The sequence below is a fragment of the Hibiscus syriacus genome, unplaced genomic scaffold (assembly GCF_006381635.1).
Source record: "Hibiscus syriacus cultivar Baekdansim isolate YM2019G1 unplaced genomic scaffold, ASM638163v2 tig00110610_pilon, whole genome shotgun sequence".
In the NCBI taxonomy this organism is placed as follows: Eukaryota; Viridiplantae; Streptophyta; class Magnoliopsida; order Malvales; family Malvaceae; genus Hibiscus; species Hibiscus syriacus.
Genome location: NW_024062800.1, coordinates 1,080,359 through 1,092,092, shown reverse-complemented (window position 1 = coordinate 1,092,092; position 11,734 = coordinate 1,080,359).

Genomic DNA, 11,734 nt, shown 5'->3' with positions numbered 1-11,734 from the left:
GCTCAATCGCCGTAAAATTTATACTCTATTGCGGCGTTTTGGCTAAATCGCCGCAAAATTTATACTCTATTGTAGTGTTTGTGGTATAAACGCCGCTAATTTACCACTATATTGCGGCATTTTTTGTAAAAGCGCCGCTATATGTCAACTCTATTGCATCGTTTTTACTACAAACGCCGCTAAAGTATCAATTTATGGCGCTACGATTGTAAACGCTGTTATATGTTTAACTTTTGTGGCGTTTCTTCTCCAAACGCCGCTACATATCAGTTTTTCTGTAGTGTAATAAAATATTTAAATGACAAATACATGTATTAAACACATTCATATCATATTCAACTATGACAAAGACTTGTAATTTAACAAAAATCATAATTTAGCCCATTAGAATCTATGTAGTTATAGATACACAAATCCCCAACAAAAATGTTGTCAAATAAGAATGGTCAATCCCCCCAAACTGTCACCAAACAACATCTCTTCTATGTCTCCAAATAAGGATCATAATCCATAGATCGTAAACTAAACCCTAACATGAGCTCAAATGGACTCTATTACATGCCAATTGTGCCCAAACTAAACTTATCAACTAATGACAATACTTATCATATCTTTTATATATTAGATTATACCTTGGCTTACCATGTCATGGATGAGCTTATAGATCCACTTTAACTTGATACAAAGATTGATTCATGCTTATTTAACACTTAGATCAAACCACTTATCATATCATACCATGACATCACCAAAACATGAAATTGAACATTTATACTTACCATATATACCTTGTTACTTACTTTTTCCTTTCAATTCTCTATTTGAGATTACTTCACCATATGAATTTACATAATAGATTAATTACAAAAATTTAATATGAGTGACACTGAGTCAAACATGCACATGAATTACACTTATCGATTTATCTTGAATTCACGAAGTGTCTCTAATTGTGTCGAGGCTTTTGATTTTCCTTTATGTTTGATGGTTTCTTCAATCGGTTATTGTTTACATGAAGAAAAAAATCACATAGTTCATCAATTCAAACATCAAACTCATATAAACATCACTCCATTGAAATAACACATCTTAAATTTAAGGGATTAGGCTTTAGTGTTACCAAGGCCTAAAATTCATAGAAAAATTATCTATAAACTTAAAAACACTTGTACTTCAATAGTTAATCACTAAATTATATGAAACCCTTCAATTATGATTTGAGCCTGAAGAGCACATAGGCTCTAAATTAGATAAAATTAGTATCAAATGAAAGCTAGGAAAGGAAGCTTACCAAATATAGAATTAAAATTAAGTTCTAATGGCTAGATTATAGGAAATAAGGCTTGAAAAGCTATGAATGCTTGTGGAAGTTTTAAAAATGGTGAAAGGGCATAAGTAGGAGATGACAAATACATTTCTCTCTCTCTCCACGTGCCTTAGACGTGAACTACACTCCAAATGGCACCAATTTTACAATTTTATTAGATAAAATAAATGGGCTAAAAATGGAATCAAATGACAATAAAGGATATGAAACATCATCTTTTACATTTTAGTAAATTAAGGCCTCAGTCCTTTAACAAAAACATGCACATGAATAAGCCTTCCAACTTTGCTTACATTCAAAGTTATAAATTTTATAATTCTTGCATTTTGGTCCCTTTTCATGAAACTTTCAAGAATAAACTAATCGAATTAGAATTAATACTAAACTTAGATTTAACGATTCAAAAGCTTAATTCAAATTACAGAAAAATATTTTCCAATCATCAGATGTCAAAAAATTACTGGACCAGTTTTAGGGGTGTTACAGGTGCATTGAGTATTCTGTGTTCCCCTTGTTTTTTTTATTTTTATCGCTTTCCGATGGCTATTCTTCTTGTTGGTTGGGCTTTTATGCCTTCCTCATGATTTATCTTTCCTGAATGGATATAACTATGTGGTTTTCTTCCTTCAATGTTGGATAGTGTTAAGAGACTACAACTTTGTTGCTTGTCGAGATATAGATCTCGCTGTTTGTGCATGGTATTTTTGAGGTATCGTCGTCCTTGTATTCACCCGAGCTAACTAGAACATCTATCAGGTTTCCTTCTTTGCCCAAATCTATTCATTTCTTCTTAGCATTCTAAAATGTTGTTCTACCTTGTTCAGAGTTTGTTTTCCCTTGTTAACCGTTATTTTTGTTCCTCAATAGAAAGTTGCTCTCTTTTTCCGTTCCTTTGTTACTTCAAGCTTTGTTGGTTATTTGAGATGTATACCCTATGTTCTCTCTTCTGGTCTCTATTTGTTCTTAGCGGTTTCCATTAGTGTTCTCTTCCAAGTCTTGAAGTAGGGAGTATCATGATTTCTGTTCCACCCTGTCGTAACCGGTTTACGTACGGGCACGAAATTTTTTATTTGGCGGGAAAATTGATGTGAATAAATGGTTTTGAAAATAATTTGGGAGTCGCCATCGGCCTTTTGGGTCAGGTAGGTCGAATACCTAAAAAATTATCTTTTAAAAGAGTTTTAAGAAAACATCAGTTAAAAGATAAACTGATCTGCGTTTTAACCAAAATTCGTTCTTTTAATAATAAAAAGGGATTCGTGGTCGGTTACGTTTAGGGAAGGATTAGCACCCCTACAACGCCCAAAATTGATACTTTTTAATTATAAATTGTCTCTATTATTTAGAAATTTAAAAAAAATTCAAAATATATTTAATTTATAATCCTATTATTTCAAGATTAAATTATGAAAAAAAATATATTAATTTATATATTTATAAATAAAATTTATTTATTTAGAAATATCAGAAAATGACTTCTAGGTACCTTAAGACAGCTCTTTTCTTTGATATTAATAAATATTTAATAATTTTAAAAATAAATTATAAATTTTTTATAATATTTAATTTTAAAATACCAGAATAGGACATCCAGTTGTATTAAGACTGCCCTTTTCTTTGATATTGAAAAATAAATAAATATTAAAATATGATAAAAATAATTTATGTAAAATATTTAAATTATTATTTATTATATATATATATATTTATGACTATATAATAATAAATATAATATTTAAATATATAAACAAGTAAAATTAAAACAATAAAAATACAATTAGAACTATATATCTAAAAGCAGTAAAATAAATGAAAATATTTAAAATTAGTGACTAAATTATAATAAAATTAAAATTAAAAACCTAATTCAATATTAATTATTTAAAATTATAGGGATTAAACATGCTATTTTCATTATTTATTAATTTAGTGACTAAAATAAAATTATAAAAAATCGAATATCAGATTCAAAATACAAACTCAGGATTAAAATATGATTTATTAAAACTAAAGGACTAAATACGTATTTATCCTAAATATATTATTTAATAGAAAGGACTAAAATAAATAAAAGTAAAATTAAAGAACCAAATTAAAAGGATTATAAATTGATTTAGTGACTAAAATGTAAAGATTACAAGTTAGGATGGCTGCGAAAAGGGTTTAACCTTTAGTTAATTACAAACAGATCCCTCCCCAAAACGGCGTCGTTTGGGGAGGGCTATTTAAGCCCCTTCATAGCTAGCCCGAAGGGCCAGCAGCTCATTCTTCTCATTTCTTCTTTTCTCTCACAAACGAGAGAAGAAGAAGCTCTCTCTAGCTTCCCTCATCGGAGGGAAGTCGGTCACCGGGCGGCAGCCGTCTGCCGTCGTGACCCCTGCCGTCAGCCACCGCCTCCGGTGGCCGGAAATTCCCAAATTTACCCAAAATATAGATTTAAACGCCCTAAGACCGAATCTGGTTTTTGTTTTCCCTAAAAACCCTTAGGTTCTTGTAGATCTAAATTTTTTACCTCCGAACTTTTGATTCCATGGTGGTTCCACGGTGGTTTGGCAGCTCTTCGATGGTGAGTTTCTTCTCCGTTTCTCTCCTTCTGTCTTTCGTTTTATAGCCATCGATGGTGTGGCTCTCGGACCGGTCAAAGGAATGGAGTTCGGTGAGTCACCGAGCTATGTGGTGACTCACCATAGAGCTCGACATGTGGAGGGGCAGTTGGCTTCTGGAGGCTTCTGGCGAGGCGGCGACTTCGTGGCGTGGCACTGGCAGCTGGAACGTCTGGAAGCAGCGGCGGCTGAATGATAACCTAGGGTTATGAAACCCTAGGGCTTCACGCTGGTATCCTGTGGACCGTTGGATCTTTCAGATCCAATGGTTGATAGAAGCGGCGGCTGGGTGTATGGGATTTTCAGAAAACCCTAAAAGGGTTATGGTTTCTCGGTCTGGGCTTGGGTTTTTGTAATCGGGCCTTTAAATTGGGCTACGAGATTAATAATTGGGCCTGTAATAATAAATAAAATTATTTATTATTTAATAATAATATATCATAATAATAATAATAATATAAATAATAATCAAATAAAAAAACTAGTGTCTTCAGCTGCCCCTCTTTGCTCATTCTTGTGTTAACGAGAATAGAGCAAAGACGAAAAGACAATAAGTTTTTTTTCATTTAATCTTCACTCGGAAATGTTGAACAAGTTATTCTTTGGGATTGGTTCTTCTCATTATGAACTTTTCCACTGGGGATGACAATTTATCTTCTTCTATGATGTAATCTAGCAAAAAGTTGAAGAAATTCTTCTCATTATGAACTTATTCTTTTTCAGATGAGTTCTTCTCATTATGAACAATTCTGGAATCTATCTGCTTCTGTGATAGAGTTAAACAAAAGGTTAAATAAGCTCTTCTCATTATGAACTTCTTCTTCCTCTTCAGATAAGTTCTTCTCATTATGAACTTTCTCTGGAAAAGTTGATGCTGATCTATCTCCTTCTGTGATAGAGTTATGCAAAAGGTTGAACAAGCTCTTCTCATTATGAACTTCTTCTTCCTCTTTAGATAAGTTCTTCTCATTATGAACTTTATGGAAATGTTGATCCGTCGATCAAACTAAAGTCGAACAAGTTCTTCTCATTATGAACTTCTTCTTCCTTTTTCAGATGAGTTCTTCTCATTATGAACTTTCTCTGGAAATGTTGATCCATCAAGTGATGAATTCAAGCAAAAAGTTAAACAAGTTCTTCTCATTATGAACTTCTTCTTCCTTCTTCAGATGAGTTCTTCTTATTATGAACTCGCCCTGGCAATGCTGATCCATCGAATGATGAATTCAAGCGAAAAGTTGAACAATTTCTTCTCATTATGAACTTCTTCTTCCTTCTTCAGATGAGTTCTTCTCATTATGAACTATTTCTGGAAATGATGATCCATCAGATGATGGATTTGAGCAAAAGGTTGAACAAATTCTTCTCATTATGAATTTCTTCTTCCTTCTTCAGATGAGTTCTTCTCATTATGAACATATTCTGGAAATGCTGATCCATCAGATGATGGATTTGAGCAAAAGGTTGAACAAATTCTTCTCATTATGAATTTCTTCTTCCTTCTTCAGATGAGTTCTTCTCATTATGAACTTTTTCTGGAAAAGCTGATCCATCAGATGATGGATTTGAGCAAAAGGTTAAACAAATTCTTCTCATTATGAATTTCTTCTTCCTTCTTCAGATGAGTTCTTCTCATTATAAACTTTTTCTAGAAAAACTGATCCATCAGATGATGGATTTGAGCAAAAAGTTAAACAAGTTCTTCTCATTATGAACTTCTTCTTCCTTCTTCAGATGAGTTCTTCTTATTATGAACTCGCCCTGGCAATGCTGATCCATCGAATGATGAATTCAAGCGAAAAGTTAAACAAGTTCTTCTCATTATGAACTTCTTCTTCATTCTTCAGATGAGTTCTTCCTTCTTCAGATGAGTTCTTCTCATTATGAACTCTTTCTGGAAATATTGATCCATCAAGTGATGAATTCAAGCGAAAAGTTGAACAAGTTCTTCTCATTATGAACTTATTCTTCCTTCTTCAGATGAGTTCTTCTCATTATGAACTCGACCTGGCAATGCTGATCCATCGAATGAAAAATTCAAGCGAAAAGTTAAACAAGTTCTTCTCATTATGAACTTATTCTTCCTTCTTCAGATGAGTTCTTCTCATTATGAACTCTTCTAGAAATGTTGATCCATTGAATGATGGATTTGAACTTTGCTAAAATCTTTGAAATTCCTGTCAAATATTCAACATGGATAAAATGAATGAAAATGCTCCTATTTTGCAAATGTCTAAATATGATGCATGAATGTTGATGCAATCTTCATTTGACTTCAAAATGGTGAACTCGGTTTTCCTCCACTTCATCATTTATTGCCAGGGTCACCTCTGGATATCAGTGTAGCAACTTATGCTATCAAGCTTGCATTTTCGAAGAACCATCTGATCAACTTGTATCTTTATGTCTTCTTTGCTTCATGAAAGTCTCAGAAGAATTGTTTCATTTGTGGAACTCTTGTCGTAGTCAGAACTATGACCTTGATGCCCCATTTTGTCTTGGATTAAACCACTTTCTTTGCTTGACTTGTGTATAAATCCCAAAACTTTCATCTTTGAAAAGAGAATCTATCATCTTAAAAATAATCTATCATCTTTGAAGAGTGCAGATGTAGATATGCCTGACTCAGCAAAATTAATTGGAGAGTAGAGTTTGTTATGTTTTAACTCTTGAAACACATCACAAGGAAGATTTATTCCAATTCCTTTCATGTTTCAATATATAATCAGATCTCGAATAAGGCAACTTGGACCATATCATATCGAGATGCTTAATAACAACATGTCGTTTAACCTTAGTTGGTACTACTAGTTTCTTGTTTAAAATTTCAATTCTCCTTCTGTGGAAAGAAATCTTCATCTTGTATCAATAAAGGAAAACCATATGATAACAACATTGGTTTAACACCATAATCACTGGTTCGTAAAATTTTTGACAATACATTCATCTTTTCCTGTGGTTTTTGTCGAGATGTAAAACACTTGACAACACCTTCATCCTTTTCTGTGGCTTCTGCTCAGATGTTCGTAAAGCATTTGACAACACATTCACCCTTTCCTGTGATTTATGCTCAGATGTTCTCAATCATTGAAGCTCTTTGCCTAGTTCAAAGCTTTTGAATGACGTCACAAACCACTTGAGAACAAAACTTAATAGGAATACAAATGAGATGCTGATATGACCAAAAAGTTGGTCAATTCACAAGATACTAGTGTTGAATTGAATAGGAGACACTAACTGATCTTGAATCATCTCGGGCAAAGACAAATGTGATACTGATCATGCTTTCTTTCATAATGAGAATTGTAGGAAGTAGAAACACATCAACTGTAGGATCCATGTACAGAAAAAGGTTCATGAAATTCTTGCTGCTGGGGATGAAACACACATGATAAATCAAATAGATGAAAACTCGGTTCAGTCTAGCTGGCAATGATAACCCCAGTAACATCAGGAAAGAGCAATATACATGAGCTTCTTTCTTCAATGTCATCAAGTAAACAAAACTGATGTGAAAAACAACTTTGTAACCTCAATAGTATGGTTGAAACTAACTGACAGAAATCTCAAAGAAATATTTTCAATTATCACCAACACACAAAAGGCCAAATTCAGATTTCGAGGTCCGAGGATCCTTGGATCGAATGGTTTACAAAGGGACCATCTTTATTCATGCAACCATGATGTAGCTTAACAAAGAACACACTATCATGTGATACATGGTTTAAGAAGATTGGGTATTGAAACCATACTTGCTGAATAAATATTTGTTCAACAACAGGACCCTAATGCAACTGCTTGATGAACGAAGCAATTATGTGTAGTCAGATTGACTGTTATTGTTTCAACATTTTCATTCTTCATATTTTCTGTCTTATTAGAAATCTGCTCAAGTCAATGATTTTTAACACATGATGATGGGGCCTTCAGCATGCCCCAACATTAGCTAATACAAGTGTTCAAAATGCATCAACATCCTGATTCTGATTAAAAGGGGTTTTCATCATGCCACAACCTTCGCTTCTTGTTAATTTGAGCCTTCAAAATGCCCCACATGGATCTGTCTGAAAGAACCTTTAAAATGCCCAACATTTGCTGATACAGATGTTAAAAGTGTGCTCACATTACTTTTTGTTGAGATGAGCCTTCAAAAATGCCCAAATATTCATACTGACGTGAGCCTTTAAAATGCCCCAATATTCTATTTCTGTTTGAAATGGGCTTTCAAGATGCCTCAATATCTGCTTCTGATTCACTCTCAATGTCTGCTTAACTGAAATGTCATGATCCCCACGGTCCAATTTTTACAATGCATTGTTATGGGTACATGTGGATTTATTCGTGCCCCAAATCTGTTTATCTTGAATGCTCTCATTATGGTGTCACTAAACAGTAGTTGTTAAGTAACTGGAATTCTCTTCATGTTGTCACAAACTTAAGAAGTACTCAATCATTCTAACAAAACGTCTGAGATATGTGTCTTCTGAATGAGGTGACCATTTTCTGTATCTGGAGGGATTTAGTCGGATAGAGCAGTAAAATAGCTTGGTAATCCGTTCCAGGCTGACACAGTGGCTTATCATCTTTCAGTGAAGGCCATATCTGAAATATACTTTTCTGTGGGAGAGAAACCAATTTATGCAAACAGTAATCTGATGCAATAGCAAGACTACATATACAGTGGTACAGGCTCTTGAAAAATCCACACTCATGCAACATGTTGATTCTGATAATAACTCATCTGATTATGAAGCGATCTTTCAGGATGATTTCACAGATATTGATAGTTCTTCTGATATCGAGGAAATCCTGAATTCTGATTCTGATGAGGAGAATAAACTGTTATACTTGACAAAAATGGGATTCTTAGAGGCTGAAGCTTCAATAGCCATGGAGAGATGTGGTCCAGATTCATCAATTGCAAAGTTGACAGATTTTATATGTGCTGCTCAAATGGCTAAGGCTACTGACGCACTTCTTTCAGTATAAGATAAGAAGCCATTATGCAATGATCCCAACTACAAGCAAAGGCGAAACTTGGGCTATGATTTTTTTGAAAAGGAAGAAGCAGAGGAAGCTTGAAAAGAAGCTTCTTAATGAAGACGATCATGTAGTTCATCTTTCAATTCCAATGATTGGTTCTGGGGTTCCTACCGAACCAGATCAGATAACTCAAAGAACACTTCGAGAAGATGCTATTGGGTCTCCTTATTTCTACTATGAGAATGTGGCACTTGCTCCAGTTAATGTTTGGACTGGAATATCACAGTACTTATTCGATGTATAGCCAGAATTTGTAGATTCGAAGCATTTTCATGCTGTTATACTGAAAATAGGCTATATTCATAATCTGCCAATTGAGAACAAATTTCCTCTTATCTTGTTTTCTCCATGCACTATACATGATATTTTTTCATTGACAAAGAAATGATGGCCTTCCTGGGATCCAAGAACAAAGTTGAACTGCTTACAAACATGTACAAGAAGTTCCAGATTGACAGAAAGGATTTATAAGGCTCTTGAAGCTTTACGATGAGCTACCTTCGAGTGTCCAGAAGTATGTTCTGATGAGTTGCCGAAAATGGAATATGGTATGGGTTGGAAAAATAAAGTTGTTCCACTTGAACCTGATGAGGTAGAAATGCTTTTAGGTTTCCCTAAAAACCATACATAAGGAGCTGCTAGAGACATGTTCTCTGGTGATATCAATGTCCTGTCTCTTTTTTCTGGGATCAGTGATGCATATGTCGCCTTCTACTGTCTTGGCATACCTTTGAAAACAGATGTGCAAGAACTGAATAATGATCGATTGGAGCAATTGATGAGTATATTTGGTGGATTCGACCTTGTTGTCGATGGCATCCAGCGTAACAACCTTACTGGAAGAAATAAACATCATCAGGAGAAATAGAAGATTTTTGTTAGTGCATTTTCTTGCAATGACTGCTACGAAAGCTGTCTCTTCTGCTGCTCCAATATATTCCACTCTTTCGAATCATGAAACGTTTAGTTGATAGTAAAACTGGTCATCTTCAACTTTTTGGAATCCTGTAACCAATGTTTACCCTATATAAAGGCCTAAGAGATTCTGTTCCAATGTCTTATTCTGTGCCATAAGTCCTCAAGTTCAAATTCAACAATCTTCTGAAGGACATAATGGATATTATCTTGACAAAGAAATTGATCGGCATAGAAGAAGTAGCAATGATGTATCAAGACTTGAGCCAGCATCACGGTATAACCAGAGTGCAGGTAGTGACTTGTTCATGGCTCTATGATGTAATCTTCTAGAGAACATAAATTGATGGTTGGGGAAAATAATCTGTCTGGTGATGCTTATCGCCCTCAGCATGAGATAAACGATAATTTTTCTTGATGAGCTGCTAATAATGTCATAGGAGAGTGTCACAAGTTCAATTCTCCAGACTTTCTGGCTTCTTGGACCACTTGCCTTTTAAAAATGTGAAGTGCTTCATTATTCTGGCCTCGTTCATTCTTTTTCTACAACAGAGGTAGAATAAACAACAGTTGCTTCAAGGATTTCCTCATTTGAGGCTGTCCTGTTGAAAATGTTTTTCTCATTTCTTTAATGAAGAATGAAAGAATTTTGCAAAGTATTACCCCTTTCAGGTTCACAATATAATCAATCATAAACAATGAGTTTAATGAATATCAAATAAATCAACTATACTTTTAAATCATTCAAAAATCATAGTCCTATGGCAAGTGTCAAAATTATTGACTGATTTGAGGTGTAGGTTGATTTTGGTAAAGTAGGTTCTTTCAAGTTGGTTTAGTATGTTGCTTTAGGCTTTCACTAACTTGAAGAAATGGTTGTTATGCTCATTTTTGTAGAAATGCTTCTTGTTTCCATACTCTCAGGAATATATTTGGGATGTGCGGTGCTTTATTAAGAGCTTAAGATCGTCTCTTATGTCATTGTTGCACCATTCATTATTCGAGCCGCCTTTTTAGGGTTTCAACTCGAATCCTCCTTTGGTTCTAAGATGTTTATTTACAAATTTACATCTTGAACCCCCTTTATCATTTTTCATATCATGCATTAAAGATTTTAAAAACCAATTTTTGCAAATAAAAATCAATCTTGAGAGGCGGAATGAATTCTGAAGATATTCTCTTTTACTTATAAATCCATGTATGATTAAAATGGACTTTTCAGGTACGTAACGTAGGCCTTGGCTTATGGTTACGAAAGAAATGGATAAAAAGGCCCAAATAAGTGTTTAAAGGTAATCAAACCAAGGATCAATTCATTCTGATGCCTTCACCTTGCCTTGCTTAACTTGGATCTGCTTTGTTGGGAATTTTTCCATCATCTGGATCCCTCTAGACTACCAAATTTTGGATTCATTTCCATTTTCCAGCATTTCTTGCTCTTCTTGTTGAATATGGATCTTTGATCCATCTTGTAACTTGAGGCTTCATGAGTCACCCATCTTGATTCAAAAATTTTTTTCAGGTTTTTTTTTTCTTTCTGGACGAGTCTAATACTTCAATTGCTTTGGACGTCTCCTTTTCCTTTTGTCATTTTTCTCTTAAGCATAATATCTCTTGACAGAATCTGAGTTTATTTGGGTTTTCAGAACTTTCCATCCATTTTTGCCAAGATCAACTTCTCCGGAAAAGATCTTTTTTTTTTTTTACTGGATAGGTCCCTTCCCAATTAGGCATTCATTTCCCATGGAAATCTTTATGTATAAGCAATATCATTTTCAGCATTAGATCACCTTTTTGGAACTCTCTCGGATTTCTGTTCGTGACCTTTCATCGTCTATTTCTGATA